Source organism: Medicago sativa, chromosome 5, assembly GCF_051527215.1.
Source record: "Medicago sativa cultivar Bolivia chromosome 5, Bolivia_mono, whole genome shotgun sequence".
NCBI classification, from domain to species: domain Eukaryota; kingdom Viridiplantae; phylum Streptophyta; class Magnoliopsida; order Fabales; family Fabaceae; genus Medicago; species Medicago sativa.
The window spans coordinates 47,483,334-47,499,543 of NC_140753.1; the positions used below are offsets into that span (position 1 = coordinate 47,483,334).

A 16,210-nucleotide genomic window follows, 5' to 3' on the forward strand; every position below is an offset into this window, starting at 1 on the left:
TGTGCTTTTTGGCAAGTACAGTGAGATATATCAATATTTACTTGTATGAAATAAAATGCTAACTCTATTTGTTCCCATATATTTCAAGTGCGAGAATAACACAATTTGGTTTTTGATAGAACCAGTACTATAAATGGTCTTTGATGTACTGTGATCAATTACATATTTCGCACTTCTTCTTGGTCTATTAGCCTATGATATATTGCTAATTTGTCTTCTTTGACTGAGTCATATCCACGTAATATGATTAATACTTCTACAATGTTCGTTGAATATTTTTTTTTCTTGGTTTGTTGTGATTATGTTTGCTGTCTGGTTTGTGATAAGATTGCAAGTAGTATGATATAATGTTGAATGTAAGTCTAACTCCTTAGAATAGTCTCAACAATTTCAGATTGATTATATTTGCTGATTTAGAGATGTTGCCATAAGGATTAACTTCCTATTTTCTTGATATTTGTATCGGGTAATGTGTAAATGACTTGCTTGTTGGAGTTCATGTATGGTTTGTAATATGAATTTGTGGAAAGTGAATACAATTTCATACTCTGAATGGTGTTATATTTTCAGTTGAAACCAGAACAAAGTTCCCATAGGAACAAAAGTTATAGATGATGGGTTTTGTGGAAAATTCTGGGTGGTTGTAGAAGGTTGCACCTAATCACTCCAGATTTGGCCGTGATTACATCTTGAGAGAGGAAGGTTGGGATTTGGGAAATGAGGGTGACGGAGAAGAGACATAGGCATTGTACAAAGTAAATACAATACACAAACGTAAACATTTAGTAATTGCATGCTAGGATATCTATGAACCCAGAAAATCATGTTAATTGCTAACTATATGTAAAATTTTCTGCTTCATACTCACACAAAAAAGAAAACATAAATAATATTTAAAGCTAGATTAATCACCTCTTAGGATGGATACCAAGTTTTATTTTTTCTTAAAAAACTAATCTTTAATACAACCCGATTTTCGCTAGGATTATTTTATTTATTTATTTATTATGTGTGTTTATATGTGCTTGTATGTGATTGTTTGTCTATGTGTGTATTTTATTTGGGAATAGTAGATTTTGGCTTAATAAAGGTATTTTAGTCATTTTAGACTAAGGGGTATTTTGGTCATTTGGTGAGCAGAGGTAAATTTTTCATTTTGTTAAGAAGGTTGTTTTCGTGTTTTAAGTGAGAATAATTAATTTTACTAAGTTACTAATGAGTTGTGTAATTAATTAGAGGCTGTAATTATTCGTTATTTTGACGGTTTAAGTGTGTAGTAACTCTTAGAATTAGTTGGTAAGAATATTGAGCTCATTTAAGACAACTAGAGATTGAGCTCATTTGTGTAGTGACTATATAAACACTAGTCTTAAGAGAAATTAGGTCATTACCTTCATTCACACACTTTTTACAAAACATTTTAAGATAGAGGTAGAGAGAAAAAAGATCTTGAAGAACAAAGAAGAACCATAGAGAGAAAGCTTGGGGCTGGTGGGTAGGAGCTAAATTAAAGCTAGGAATTGGATTCTTGAAGAGTAGAGGTAAGGGGATAGTCTCTTTTCATTAATTAAGCTATTATCACTTTTTCTACTTATGGGTTTAAGTGTTTTTGTTATGATTGTGACTTTTTGTGATTTTAAATGATAAAATTAGTGCTCCTATTTTATGTAAAATTGTGGGTATGATAAACATCATGAATTTGTTGTGTCAATAGCTTAAACTTCATAGTTGTTGTTGTTGTAGAGTTGTTTTAATGATTTTTTACTATTTGAGTGAAATTCATGAATTGGAGTGTGATTGTTGTGGAAACAAGTTTGAATTCACTTCATAAATGTTTGTTTATGTTTATGTGTTGATGGGATTTGAATTACCGTGGTTGTTTTTGAAGTTTGAATGAAAAATGAGAAGAATGGTGGTTATTGGTGAAAATGAGTTAGATGATGATTTTGAGATGAATAGGTGTTATAATCCGATGTTTGTTGTTGTTTTGAATGCCTTTTTATGTTTGTAATCAAGTGTAAAAGTTTTGGGGTCGAATTTGGGGTAAGGGGATCAAAATTGGGATTTTGGGATGAAAAAGTGATGGTTCACGAGAGGAAACCCAAGAACAGTGGTTGCTCGTTTCGGTGCAGCTCGCCCGGCGAGCTCATGGCGAGTTGCCCATTTCAGCACCCATGTTTTGGGTCACTCTTGGCATCCGGGTCGATCCGGGCGATTCCAAACTGATTCTTTTGATGTATTTAAATGTATTTGAACTTTCTAAACCTTCGAAAACATCAAATGAATTGGATTGGTTTTGTGAATCGTACCATAAATGTTTTGAAAAGGGTTCAAAAACATGAAATTTTGGAAAACTCATTTTCTCAAAGAAAAATGGTAGGAGTAGTGGTTGTCTAGTATTGATATAATTTATGAAAATGTTTTGGATGGGAATCATGAACTTTGATTTGGTTTTGCTTGTAACACTTGAATTCTTTGAAAAACGGCAAAATGATACGTACTTTGTGAAACCTTATGATTGAGGAGAATTGGCCTATGAGACGTGTATGTATACACTACTGCACTCATATGTGACTTGTGTGTATGCTTAGTCGAGGCATTCGAACTTGTTTGATTTATTTTGTTGAATAACTTGGGAAATGAAAGAAACGATACGAACTTAGGGAATTTGGGTATTTGTCGGCTTTGGCCTATGAAGCATATGTATACCCATCCAAAACAAGTCACACAAGTTTTGGATGTATACACTATTGCATTCATATGTGATTTGTATGTATACTCGGTTGAGGCGTTTGAATTCGTTTACTTTGGTTTTAGGGCATTTGTCGGAAAATGTTAGTTTTCATAAACTTATATGAACTTTGTTAAACTAATGTTTTATGGTTGGATAACTTGTAGGAGACTTTGAATTCATGTTAGTATGATTTAATGTGAATGAAATGTTAAGGATTGGGTGTTTCAAATTGATGAATGTCATGATGTGGCTAAATGGCCGTCTTTATGTGAAAGTTGAATTTGAAACCTTATTATTTCTTTGAGGTGTGTTGAAATTTGGGGCCTAACTCATCCTTACAAAACCGGCTTCGTAAGGTAAGGAGTGCCTCATCTTTATAAACTCGACCAAGCTTCCAATCTAACCGATGTGGGACTAAATCCACCCCCTCAAAGACAAGCCAACATAAGGCAACTTGGGGCAGATCGCATCGCATATGGTGTTTATGTGTTGAAATTTGGGGCCTAACTCATCCTTACAAAACCGGCTTGTAAGGTAAGGAGTGCCTCATCCTTATAAACTCGACCAAGCTTCCAATCTAACCGATGTGGGACTAAATCCACCCCTTCAAAGACAAGCCAACATAAGGCAACTTGGGGCAGATCGCATCGCAATTTTAAGGTGGAATTACCAACCCACCCCCTCACATTCGTGGCGGGATTTCCAACGCACTCCGAGGTGGAATTACCAACCCACCCCCTCATATTTGGGGCGGGATTTCCAACACACCCTCACGCTCAGGCCTGTGCCCAATGGGCATGAAGCGTGGCAATGCGGAATCCCGACAACGGTAGATCCCGGATAGGCTCGATACCATGTTGAAATTTGGGACCTAACTCATCCTTACAAAACCGGCTTGTAAGGTAAAGAGTGCCTCCTCTTTATAAACTCGACCAAGCTTCCAATCTAACCGATGCGGGACTAAATCCACCCCCTCAAAGAGAAGCCAACATAAGGCAACTTGGGGCAGATCACATCGCAATTTTAAGGTGGACTTACCAACCCACCCCCTCACATTCGGGGCGGGATTTCCAACGCACCCGAGGTGGAATTACCAACCCACCCCCTCATATTTGGTGCGGGATTTCCAACATTATGAATAGATGATTTTGATGATGACTTGTTGATTGTATGGATGTAAGTATTTGATAATGAAATTGTTGGTGAATAACATAAATGTGGGGTGGTTATTATGTTAATGTCTATGGTGGTGAAATATGCATTGTCTAGTCCTTACTTGAAGTCCATGCATTCATAGTCATATGAGGTGATCTTGAAGTATGTAAATGCGGGGTGATTATTACATAGCTTCGCAAGACATAAATGCGGGGTGGCTATTATGTCGGTAGATTCATTAACAAGAAAATTATCTTTGAAATCCTATGGTACCACATGCATCCAGTAAGAGTCTAGAGCATTGCATACATTATTATTTGGTGAGTCAAGTCATACTTGATTATGTGAATTGGTGTATACGTGCATTGGTGAAATTTGGTGACTGTTGTGAATATCCGGATAAGGAGAATTGTATGCATTACTTGAGATGTTTGTATACTTGGGGAGTTATATGATACTGAATTTATTAATCATGAGAATTCGGATTGTGTTGATTATTTTCAATTGAATATTTAATTATGAATTATGAACTAACCCCCAAAGTGGTCGTTTGGTTGACCGCCTTCCTTATCCATATGGATGGGTAGATGGTGTGCAGGACTAGATTTTTGCTTTGGTGAGTTGCTTGAGGAAAGCTCGGAGCTTCCTCGTTTATCGCTTTTCGGAGTCTAGTGTGTTGGCTCCGAATAGGAATTTCGTTTTGGAGTCTTATGACTATTTGTTGTTTTATGACTCGGTTGTTGAGCCGAGATTTCATATCCGGTGATGAATTATGATTTTGAGACATGGCTACTTAGATATGTTTTATTAAACACAAGCTTGTGATGATATTTTATTTTCCAATCGCGATGTTTTGAGAAAATTGTTATTTATACATGCATGGTGATTTATTGGCGGAGTAATATCTAAATTTTTAATATCTCCGTATCATTAGCGTAAATTATCGCTTTTAGAGTTTAAGGTGTTACACAAAATAAGTTGAAAAATTCAAATCCATATTTTAGAAGTAAAACAAGATAATAAAATTAATATAAAGATATATCTCTTAAATAAATATAGTATTTTTTTTAGGGAAAAATAAAGATAGTATATTAAAGTCGGAAGGTTTTATTACCTTTTACTTTTAGTGTTTTGGACACAAAATAAGTTGAAAAATTCAAATCCATATTTTAGAAGTATAACAAGATAATAAATAAAATTAATATAAAGATATATGTCTTAAATAAAGATAGTATTTTTTTTAGGGAAAAATAAAGATAGTCTATTAAAGTCGGAAGGTTTTATTACCCTTTACTTTTAGTGTTTTGGGAAAGTAAATTTTCTGCAAATTATATATTTGACCAAATTTTGTAAGTTATCAATCATTTTTATTTACTTTACCTCAATATCTACTTTTTCTATATTTATATAACCTTTTACAAGCAGTTATTTTATTTGGTTAAACGTTAATTTATATATTTCATAATTAATATATTTACTAATATTTTTATACATTATTATTTTTGCACGAAAAATGTACTTGGAAGAAATATGATAATTGTGTAATTAGTCAAACTTTTGACAGTGCATATGCTCCAAGCGTTTCTCAAGCATATGCTTTTTGTGGCAAGCAAGAAACGTGGACCAAATAATAAAAATCCTCCACATTCGATTGGCAAAGGCACATGGGCTGAGCTATGTGAGAAGTGAGATTCAACGGAATACCAAAGTAAGTGTAAGAATGCTAAAGATAACATAGGTTTAACGAAGGCCACTACCAGCACAAACTCCAGACCAGAGGGTCTTTAATTGTTGGTACATCTTGCTTCAAATACATGGCACAACATGGACGACTTCTAGTAATATTGGAGACATTTGATTATTTTCATTTTTGGAATGGAGAGCCTCTTGAGTCAAGATCAGAAAACATAAATGTACGTACAATTTTAATATTATTGAAAAAAAAAATTGGGTTAAATGATCTAGTAACTTATCAAATTGAACAGGTCAATTTGAAATTTATTTACTACTGTGAAATAAATGTGCAAAGAATCCTTCTAAATATTCATTTGATTATTCAAGTTAATAATGAGTATGTTTTGAAGGTGAGAAAAACACAAGAGGGGGGTTGAATTGTGTTAGCTTTTTTCTTCGTTTTCTCCTAAGCCGAAACTACCGATCGAAGCGTATAGAATTCCACTTCTAAAGTAATGTTCAGAATCTAAATGCAGCGGATAAAACAGAGAGAGAGAGAGAGAGAGAGAGAGAGAGAGAGAGAGAGAGAGAGAGAGAGAGAGAGGGAAAGACACAAAACAATTATACAGGTTCCTTCCACAAACCGGAAGTAGTCTTGTCCCCCTTGCACTTTCAAGGAGAGTTCACTAAAAATGTAATATCTCGATTACAAATGCTCACCGCTAAAACTAACAAGAGACTTCAAACTACTCAAGCACAACCGCAAGAGATTTCCTATGCTCCCGAACACAATCAAGAGACTTCCTATGCTCAAGCACAACCGCAAGAGACTTTTATTCAAACGAATTACAAAGAAAATTGTTTGAGGCTGAACACTTGATATACAATCAAGCTGGTGTTCACAATACAAATCGTATACGTACTCTTAAGACTCTATAATTTCTAAGATATGAAAGTTGTTAAGAAATTCTAAGTGAACTTTTGATGCAGTAACAATTTTTGACAGTAGTTTTGGCATTTGTAAATTGTTGTTAAGTCCTTCTTATTCTCTAAGTCTTCACTCCTTTATATAGAGGTGTGAAAGAGACGTTGTGAAATTGTCGCACATCAAAAAAGAGTCGTTTGAAGCTTTGATCAATCACCAATGATCTTTTTTCCGATATGGTTATTGTCTTATGAAGGATCAATTTCAAATTCATTCCAAGTTTGAAGGAACATCGTTGCAGGCATAGCCGTTTTTCTTGTCGTGTAGAAGAGACAAAAACAAAGTACCGGAGGTAGTGGTTGTACACTTCGTACAATTGTACTTTGTTAATTCTCTTAAAAGAACAAGCATCCAATGCCTTCCAATCCTTTCAAAATAGCCGTTGCTTCACTCTTCCGGTCTTCTCGCAATGCTATGTGAAATTAAATCCTTTGAACAGCCTTTGAAGCTTTAAGTCTCTCATCTTCCGATAAACTTCAGCTTCGGTGATATTAAGCTTCGATGAGGTGCTTCGATGAACTTGCTTCGATGACGTCATCACATCACTTCAGAGGACTTTGATTTCGTATGCTTCAAGCTTCCTTTTTGTTGATTCCATAGCTCTCTTTTGTTCTTCCGTAACCTAATAAAGATACCAAATTTTTGTCTATGGTCTTGTACACTTGAACAAATATTAGCATATCCAATTGACAATTTTTTAATACCTTGTTATCATCAAAACTCTAAAGGGTAATGTAAAACACATTTTGTTCCAACATGTATTTATTGGTTTTTTTGGAGCATTCCTTCTAAATAATTCAATACAGTTATGGTAGGACTCTACAATTTCTAACTAATTCTAACTGCATTGCCTTGGTCAAATTTTTTTGGGTTAAATGATTTAGGCATTTATCAAATTGAACAAATTCGTTTGAAATTTATTTACTACGTACTGTGAAATAAGTGTGCAAAGAATCCTTCTAAATATTTATTTGATTATTCAAGTTTATAATGAGTATATTTGTATTGGTATTTTTTGGGAGCATTCCTTCTAAATGATTCAATAAAGTTAGTTAGGACTCTACAATTTCTAACTAATTCTAACCGCAAGTTAGTCTTCCTCCAGCGGAGCGAAGAACAAGGGCCACAATATTGGTGGTGGAGTAACTCTTCACTGTATCGGAGGAGTCCATCAGGATCATTTATAGATACTAGCCGCAACTCCTATGGCAGCATATGTCAGTCATCAAGAAGATCTTCTAAGATCACATCAAGAAATGGAGAGATGAATGGAGAGCCGAGGAGCTGAGTTGGTGCAAAGAACTATGCAAGAGCAACAACAGTGACCTCGTGTGGATATGTCACAACATGGTCCATATGATCACGAGATAGCGCCACTTTATGACGATTTGCGGGGTATGATCTTGTAACTAATTATTATTTAATTTTTAGTTTTATTACCGATTTAGTACTAATATTTCTATCTCTATAAATATGAATACAATATTTAATTTGAGTTTTTTTATTTTCAAAGGGAAATGTTAACGAGTGCCCAGACACTTTTTAATACCTTTAAAAGGTAACTTTTTTAAATTTTTTTGTAATCATTGCATTGGAAATTGAAACATTTGACTTACTAGAAGAGGAAAGTTTTATGAGAAACTATAATAATTATATGTATGGGTTATTCTTCACAAGAATATCCAAAAAAATATGGGGAGAAGAGAAAATATGAGAGGAAAATCATCAGGAGCGAGATTAGGATCAAATTTTCCAAATATTATGATAATTAGGTTATTATGTTAGTTTTCAAGATTGTACGAATATTACTAAAACTAGATCCTCTACCCGTGCCGACGCATGGGCATTTATAGTGTGGATTAAAACATAGTAAAATATAACACATAATATATGTACATGTTGATAAATAGTTCCAAGCCAGTCTCATATAGTAATAAATAAAATTAAGCATAATATGAAAATACAATTAATGAAAATGTTAGATAAAGTGAATTACAAAATAAGCTAAATGATTCTTATATTGCATGTAGAAAATACTTCCTTGTATACGACATTGGTTGCGTTATCAATGCAATCACCATTTTCATTGGTTATGAATATTTTCAAACCTTTCCTTGATGTTACCCCGGAAACCGCGACATATAATTGGCCATGAGAGAAGACCGATTGCAGGAGATATATGCCAACTTGCTTAAGCGACTGCCCTTAACTTTTGTTAATAGTCATTGCAAAACAAACACGTGTCTTCAAATATATTTTATTCATGAGAATTAAATGAATATATAAGATACGGTTCAATAGCTTGTAGTAGTTACAATACACTTGCCAATATATTGATGAATATTTGAAACAACATTATTTTTTAATACCGTATATAGCAGAATAGTTGTATGAACTGGCAGTAGAATAAAAGCAAGCAAGTGAAAATGAGTTTAGCCAATATATAAATATTACAAAGGTGAAATATATTTACAAACACTCAGAGGACCAAAATAGCTAGAAACATGAAACCGTCAATCACAATTAATCAAAAAATGAATTAGTTTCTCTCACACTATTATTACTCCTAACTTTGTTTAACAGAAAACACACCAACTGCAACAATCCAAATAATTAGAGCAGCCATTATTAAATATGATTAATAGCAAAAACTAATTCATTAATTACTTTGGAGAAGTTTAAATTCAGTAACCGGGAACAACAAAACATCTTAGTACATCACCAAGAGCAAACCCAAAAAAATATGGGTAAAATATGCTTTTCATCCCCGCAAAAATTTGCCCCCGTATGAGGGACGAATTTTCAAATGATTAATACAGGGGCTAAATGGGAGGATTAGTAAACTCGTGGATGAAAAATCAAATGGCCTATAATTGCAGGGATGAAAAACATATTTTACCCAAAAAATAAATAACTGACTGATAACTAACATAACATTACACACAATACGAATACAATTGAACCAAAACGGCGACGGTGAAAATAAGAAAATAGCAGACATAGCTTTACAAACTAATCCTTCTCAAACTTAGTGCAATTCACTTTCCGAAAACCTGTATACATAAAATGAACCAAGGACGGTAGACATAGCTTCATTCAGATACACTGCTGCTCCACTACATTAGTCAACATGCCGAAAACCTGCTCAAAATTAAGCAGAAAATCACCTCGACCTCGCTCCAAATTATGCAAAAAATTACCTTGAACCAGCTCCGAATAGTTAACCACACATCTGGATATGAAAATAAAGAACCACATTCCATAAACATATATTTTGGAAGAAGACTATAGTAGCATTATAAAATACATGCCAACGATTTAAATTCAATTCAATTATAAATTTAGCTGAGAATAAGATTGTAGACCGCAACAAAACATGTTTCTTACACTATACATCAAACTTTCTAGAACACCCTTTTAGAGATGATTTTTTTTAGGTGGCTTGAGCAAATGAATTTGCAAAGTAAATATAGATTTTTAACACACCAGAAAAGTCTTCAATCAATTTCACATCGCATCCAACATAGAATAAACTTATCGAGATAAAGATCAATGACATTGAAAAATGTTAGCGGCAATAAAAAGCCTAAAGGAGTATGGTTCAATGACATTCAAAAGTTTCTAATGATGTCTATATTATGTATAAATGCACCATTGTATAGCCTTATCTTGAACATACATGCCACTTGTTAGAATATACTGTAGCATTTGTTTGAACCGAAGACACACAACTTTGAAACACTTAACAACAAAAAGTTCCCTTAATTGTTTTCGGTGCCACAACTTTCCCAAAGGAACTCCATAGTCATATTCCAATATATCTTAATTATCATTAGGAATTCAGATAAATGAATATATAAGATACGGTTCAATATACTCATTAGGAATTCACAACTTTCCCAAAGGAACTCCATAGTCATTAGGAATTCACAACTTTCCCAAAGGAACTCCATAGTCATATTCCAATCTATCTTAATTATCATTAGGAATTCAGTATATAAAACAAATAGGAGAATACTAACTTTACCATCAGTATTAGCATCCATTCTACAAAATGAAAAATAGAAAAGGAAGAGTAAGATGAGAAATTATAATCTGTCAGATGCATCAAATACGTTGATTTGAATAAAGAGAACTCATTAGTATTGGTAACCATTCCAGAGACCAGAAATAACTCAAATTAACTTATTGCTTTCTATTCTACAAAATAAAAAATAGAAGAGGAAGAGTAAGATGAGAAATTAAAATCTATCAAAAGCATCAAATAAGCCTACATAGCTTAATGCAATCTAAATCATAAGTCCATGTTTGCCAGACTAATTTTTTATAATCATTAGTAGATTACATATAAAATGAGGCTAAGTAAGAAGAGTTTACCCGCATCAATATTTGATTCAAGAACAATAGGAACATTTATAACAAAGTACTTAGACGTAATATTATATATATTACCTACACAACTAAAAAGACAATTTTATGCAGAAGTCAAATCATAAAAACCTGTTACTATACAAACAGCCCCAACAATGGTCTTGCACTGTATCGTCTTCTCTCATGGAGCTTCCACTTCAGCTCGCCGATGACAAAGGAAAGGAGAACTCTGTGAGCTGGATTAAGCTGAAAAAAAACAATTATTCCGTCAATGGGCAATGGATCGAAACAATGTCAAAAAGAAAACAAAACGCAGTAGTTGGAGAGATGTTAAAATGGCGATGAGATCATCAGCATGATTGGAAGAGCAGTTCAAACATAAAGTTGTGTTGTGCATAACCTTTAATTTAAAATGAGGGAACTTTGTTAAAAGTATCAGATTTAAAGATCAGAGATATAATCTAATTCTAACGCATGGACATAATTAGTGTCCAATTCTTTACAACTAAGAAGCATCTTAAAAAAAATGAATAACTAAGAAGAAAATGAATGAAACTAAATCATGGCTTAAGTCATGGACATAGCAAATTAACTTAAAATTATTGTCAAAATCATAGTAAATTCGCATTAGATTTTCTATACTATGCAAAATATGCCAAGGAAGAGACTTCTGGTATAAGTGGTATTATAGTCCCATAAACATAATATGCATCCTCCATTATAGACCACCAAAAAAGAGAGATAATTTTAAACAAAGAATAATCAAACAACAAAACTTGTTGTGGGCTGATAAAAAAAATCAAAGGATCCCCAATTTGAAGAGAGGGAATAGAAAAATTTAAGCACCATTGTGATAAAAAAAAATCATGTAAAATCATAAAGAGAAACCAACATCAGTGGCCAAACATACCTCTCTACTGGGACAAATAGGAATTTCAGTTCCACCATTAAGCTCAACAACATCAACAACAACCAACTACGATACAATGAAAAATAACATCAACCAAAAAATAAAAAAACTCGTGATTTCAAATCTACCAAAACAATATATACACCTCATTTCATTAAAGCGAAAAAAAATTCACATACCCAGTTCACAATCAACCACAAATCATGCAAAGTATCCTACATATGGAAAAATTAACACAAACCCATCACAAACTAACCCATAAAACGCGCTCTAAAAGTCCATTACAAAAATCATACGTAGCCTATAATTCTTGCTATAGGAATTCTCACCGCAGTGGAAACATATCTATTATCAAAATCTCCCACAAAACTATATAAAAACAAAATAGACAGTTATTAGTTCAATCAAAAAACTTAACACAATCCAAAACAACAAACAAAACCCTAGAATCTCAAAAAAAAAAAATTAATTAAACCATACCCTGCAAACAATCCCTGTTTTCAGCTTCTTTTCGGACAATATCAAGAACAGAATCAATAAGCTCAGCGCCTTCAGTATAATTCCTTTTAGCCCAATATTTTCAGCTCCATTCTGACCAAACACAAAATTATCTGGACTAAAGATCTGACCATAATCTATCACCCTCGCCCAACGGATTTCCTTCGATTCAACTTGTGAAGGGAAAACTAAAAATGAGTTTGGAGATGGAGAAGAGGAAGAAGGAACTATGTTTTGAGAGAGAAGAAGAAATTTTGGACTCGGTTATGAGAAAAGAAAGAGAAAGAAAAAGTTCTGTTTGGAGAGAGATATGATCACCTGTAGCAAAATATCCTATTAGTTTGATACAAACATTTAATGCACCATTGGAATATGGAAGTGTAGAACTTAATGCAGATGGTGGCTCAGATTAAGAAGGAAATTTGAATTTCAAACCAATGTTGTGAACCGTGCAATTTAGATGAGAATAAATGCAGCATTAAGATATGAATGGCTGAAATGATAATGAGGCATAAAAATAGAGATCTAACGGCCAAGATTGTTTGGAGCCAAAACCATCAAGATTAGGGTTGGCACACTTTGTTAGCAATGTTATTCATATTAGAAATAAGTATGATAATTATTATTTTGTACAAAAACTAGTTAATGGACCGCGCGAATATGATGATGATATATCATTTAATTAATTTTTATTTTATTAATTAAAATTAAAATTTACTAGAGGTGAAAATGGGCTAGGTTTGGGCCGGGCTTTTTAAGGCTTAAGCCTCGGCCTACTTAAAAATTTATAGGCCCGAGTCCGGTGTATTACCCGTCAAAGACTCATTTTGAAGGTCTCGGCTCGACCTTTTTATAGGCACGATAATGCCTATTTAGAAGCCTATTTTACACTAAGGTCTAGCAACACCTATATGTCAACCTCTAAATTGGCTAAAACATATGAAGGCCTAAAACATACAAATAAGTCTGCTATTAAATAACGAAATCTTACGAAGATCCAATCACACCAATATACTTGCTACTAGATAACCATATCATATGAATGCTTGAGTTTATGAAAACAACTTACCCGCAACTAAATAACCATATCATATATGCCGAAGTTATGAATGCTTGAGTTTATGAAAAAAACTTTAACATTTTAAATAATGTAAGATATATTATATATAAAAAGTTTAATAGGTCGGCTTAACGCTTAATAAGCTTTTTGCAAACCTTAGCCCGACCTATTTGGCAAAAGTTATGGTGCATAAGGAGATCCTTATGCACCGTGCATAATTGCTTTCTACACCCAACATAATTGTTTTCTACACCCCAAGTGAAAAGAATTATTTGGGTCCACTATAAAATCTATTTGTTTGTGGGCCTAATAAAGCCCCATATTATAATTTTTTTCTTAACAATTTATTTATGCAAAATAGCTTATTCGAAATAGTTCATTTATGCAAAACAACTTATTAGAATGATTTTTTAAAAACCGCTTATTCAAAACAACTTATTTATGCAAAACAAACTTTATTACGATTAATTTTAAAAACCAACTTATTCAAAATAGCTTATTTATGCAAAACAAATTTCCTTATTCGAAACAACTTATTAGGATCACTTTTTTAAAACCGCTTATTCAAAACAACTTATTTATGCAAAACAAATTATTTGTTCAAAACAAATTTTATTCAAAACGGCTTATTTATACAAAACAGATTATTCCGATTTCATTTTAAAAAACAACTTATTCAAAACAACTTATTTATGCAAAACAACATATTTATGCAAAACAACTTATTCAAAATAGCTTATTTATGCAAAACAAATTATTCGAAACAATTTATTTATACAAAATAGCTTATTTGTGTAAAACAACTTATTCAAAACAACTTATTTATACAAAACAAACTTATTTGTGCAAAACAAATTTTATTTATACAAAACAACTTATTCCGATTTCATTTTAAAAAACAACTTATTCAAAACAACTTATTTATGCAAAACAACATATTTCGCAAAACAACTTATTCAAAACGGCTTATTTATGCAAAACAAATTATTCGAAACAACTTATTTATACAAAAGAGCTTATTTGTGCAAAACAAATTATTCAAAACAAATTTTATTTATACAAAACGGCTTATTTGTGCAAAACAAACTTATTCAAAACAACTTATTTATACAAAACAGCTTATTCCGATAAATTCTAAAAACCAACTTATTCAAAATAGCTTATTTATGCAAAACAACTTATTCAAAACAACTTATTAGGATCACTTTTTTAAAACCGCTTATTCAAAACAGCCTTATTTATGCAAAACAAATTATTTGTTCAAAACAAATTATTCAAAACAAATTTTATTTATACAAAACAACTTATTCCAATTTTATTTTAAAAAACAACTTATTCAAAACAACTTATTTATGCAAAACAACTTATTTATGCAAAACAACTTATTCAAAACGGCTTATTTATGCAAAACAAATTATTCGAAACAACTTATTTATACAAAATAGCTTATTTGTGCAAAACAACTTATTCAAAACAACTTATTTATACAAAACGGCTTATTTGTGCAAAACGGCTTATTCAAAACGGCTTATTTATACAAAACAACGTATTCCGATTTCATTTTAAAAAACAACTTATTCAAAACAACTTATTTATGCAAAACAACATATTTATGCAAAACAACTTATTCAAAACAAACTTATTTATGCAAAACAAATTATTCGAAACAACTTATTTATACAAAAGAGCTTATTTGTGCAAAACAAACCTTATTCAAAACAACTTATTTATACAAAATGTAAATTATTTGTGCAAAACAAATTATTCAAAACAAATTATTTATACAAAACACCTTATTCCGATTTCATTTTAAAGACAACTTATTCAAAACAACTTATTTATGCAAAACAACATATTTATGCAAAACAACTTATTCAAAACAGTTTATTTATGCAAAACAAATTTATTCGAAACAACTTATTTATACAAAACAACGTATTTGTGCAAAACAGCTTATTCAAGACAAACTTATTTATACAAAATCGCTTATTCGAAACAACTTATTTATACAAAATAGCTTATTTGTGCAAAACAAATTATTCAAAACAACTTATTTATACAAAACAAATTTATTTGTGCAAAACAAATTATTCAAAACAAATTTTATTTATACAAAACAACTTATTCCGATTTCATTTTAAAAAAACAACTTCTTCAAAACAACTTATTTATGCAAAACAACATATTTATGCAAAAACAACTTATTCAAAACAGCTTATTTATGCAAAACAGCTTATTCGAAACAACTTATTTGTACAAAATAGCTTATTTGTGCAAAACAACTTATTCAAAACAACTTATTTATACAAAACGCTTATTTGTGCAAAACAACTTATTTATACAAAACAGTTTATTCCGATTTCATTTTAAAAAACAACTTATTCAAAACAACTTATATATTCAAAACAACATATTTATGCAAAAACAACTTATTCAAAACGGCTTATTTACGCAAAACAACCTTATTCGAAACAACTTATTTATACAAAATAGCTTTTTTGTGCAAAACGGCTTATTCAAAACAACTTATTTATACAAAACAAATTATTTGTGCAAAACGGCTTATTCAAAACAAACCTTATTTATACAAAACAAACTTATTCGAAACAACTTATTTATATAAAATAGCTTATTTGTGCAAAAAAGCTTATTCAAAACAACTTATTTATACAAAACGGCTTATTTGTGCAAAACAGCTATTTTGCACAAAATAAGCCGTTTTGAATAAGCTTTTATGAGTTAGAGAGAGAAATGAGTATGTATTATGAGTTTCTTTACCGGAACGTTGTTTAACATGTTATACACCGCAATTATTACCGAAAC

The 16,210-nt window shown here is 31.9% G+C and overlaps 1 long non-coding RNA gene across 2 annotated transcripts; it reads right to left on the reverse strand.

Annotated features, from left to right (window-relative positions):
- Positions 1 to 9,181: 9,181 nt before the first annotated feature.
- On the reverse strand, positions 9,182 to 12,920 carry LOC146922520 (uncharacterized). 2 transcript variants are annotated; one of them, XR_015012492.1, is made up of 4 exons: positions 12,310 to 12,920; positions 11,830 to 11,895; positions 11,049 to 11,165; positions 9,182 to 9,780 (listed from the first exon to the last, which is right to left on the reverse strand). It is a non-coding gene; the product is annotated as an uncharacterized LOC146922520 (long non-coding RNA). The 2 variants fall into 2 exon arrangements; XR_015012491.1 differs by lacking the exon at positions 9,182 to 9,780 and having other exon boundaries at positions 11,010 to 11,165; positions 12,310 to 12,916.
- Positions 12,921 to 16,210: the final 3,290 nt, after the last annotated feature.